We start from the raw sequence: 1,878 nt of genomic DNA on the forward strand, positions 1-1,878 counted from the left end.
CCATAGAAGCTTTACTTTCTAATTCCATATGTTCCACTTTAAATGATTATACCTTTATCACTGTATCTTTTTACTTTGTAATATATTACATAAACTTCCACTCTAAATACCTATTTTATAAATTTAGTAAGATCTTATTAAAAATATCTTCTTTGTTTCAGATTATTAATAAAAAGATATCTAACTCTGCATCTAGCATCAGGAAGTTGATACTTATATTGATATTTACCAGTAATGTTTTTCTCGGCTTTGTTGGTTGATAATCCATTATTATAATGTTGATATGGGTTCATAGTGTGCATGAAATTATTTTCATGAATTTGAGATATGTATTTATATTTTTTAAAATCCTACAATACCTTGTAAAGTGCTAGCAAATCAAAACAAATATTATTCCTTTTAATATTGATAATTAGTTTAATTTATGAATAAATGTTGCTCTTAAATATATTTTATGTACTATGTATAAGTCATTTGCCTTGTTAAGGGTTAAATTAAATACATACTTATAAGCTCCAGAATATGGTGGGGGGTTTTTGCCTCAAAAAGTGACATTTAGTCAAAGAAAAGAAATGACAAAATGTTCATCCTTTAGTTCCCTTCCCTCCCCGCTCCTGCTGCTCCTCAGCACCACCCAAGACTGAACTCTGGCTGGGGCTAGGTGTCAGGACAGCCCCTCAGATGAGGTCAGCAACATTGAGGGGCATTTCCTCAATGGAGGTGTTGTAGAAGGTCTCTATATCTTGAAGAGTCCACTTGTCTTCTTCTGTCACCATGTTAATAGCCACACCCTTACAGCTAAACCATCCACCTTGACCGATTATGTGGTTATAGTTTTCCCTGCTGGTGGGAAGGTCATGGTTGATGACTAAAGAAACCTGCTGCACATCAATGCCTCTGACCTATGTCAAGAAAGACAACTTTTCAGCATGTGCACGAGAATCTATCCCGAAGGAATGACACATGGGTATCCATGTAGGCAGCCAAGGAAGGCAGAGGAAATAAGCATCCCTGTTCCCCAAAGACCTTAGGCATGCCAGATTCTATTCCAAGTTGCTACTTTTCTGAGAGGGGCACTGGATGTCCCCCTGGAGAGGGAATCACCTTCGAGATATATATTTATTTATTTATAAATAAGGCACTGCATTTTCTTAGTTCATAAATGTTCACATCTTCTAAAGCACACTTTGTGTCATATTTTGGTATGGAATTTTGATAGTGTTCCAATAAACATTTTAATAGAGTGTGATAGATTATAGATACTTATTATTTTGTTGACTTTATATTTCACCTCCTTCCAAAGCAAATTTAAAGCATTTGGTTAAATTATGATTTAGAATGCACATCAGTAAATCTGGAAGAATGTATATTTCATGTGTTTGATTGCATAAGGCTAACATAGTAACTCTTAAAATTATGTTCATCTTAAGAAAATTTTTCAGAATAATTTTTGTTTCAAGCAACATAAAGAGAATAATACATTGAAAGTATTTCACTTAGAAATGAAATATTAAAGGAAAAATGACACAGCATTGTACAATAAGTAGAGGATATTGATTAGACAAGAGTTGATGCCTGTGCTGAATTATTATAGTGAAGTATAATTAATCATGTAGGTATGACTTGATTGTTACACAGTATAAATGAGAATAAATGTTCAGAAATTGACAGCTATTTTTACTTTTTACAATATGACAAAAATGATATCCCAGAGTAACTAATAATTTACCACTTTTTTTCTATCTTGATTTGTCTTTGTTTCATTTTAATTATTTTCTTTTACATCTCTCTACTTACCATTGCCATAACTCAAGAAAAAGAAAGAGTAATAGAGGATAAGTGGAAGGACACAATTCATATGAAATATGGACCTTACAA

At 32.6% G+C, this 1,878-nt stretch overlaps 1 non-coding gene across 1 annotated transcript; it reads right to left on the reverse strand.

Moving 5' to 3' along the window:
- Positions 1 to 971: 971 nt before the first annotated feature.
- On the reverse strand, positions 972 to 1,111 carry LOC135273887 (small nucleolar RNA SNORA67). The gene has a single exon (XR_010341675.1). It is a non-coding gene; the product is annotated as a small nucleolar RNA SNORA67 (small nucleolar RNA).
- Positions 1,112 to 1,878: the final 767 nt, after the last annotated feature.

Source organism: Aotus nancymaae, unplaced genomic scaffold, assembly GCF_030222135.1.
Source record: "Aotus nancymaae isolate 86718 unplaced genomic scaffold, 86718_ANA_hifiasm-v0.15.2.pri h1tg000009l, whole genome shotgun sequence".
Classification (NCBI taxonomy): Eukaryota; Metazoa; Chordata; class Mammalia; order Primates; family Aotidae; genus Aotus; species Aotus nancymaae.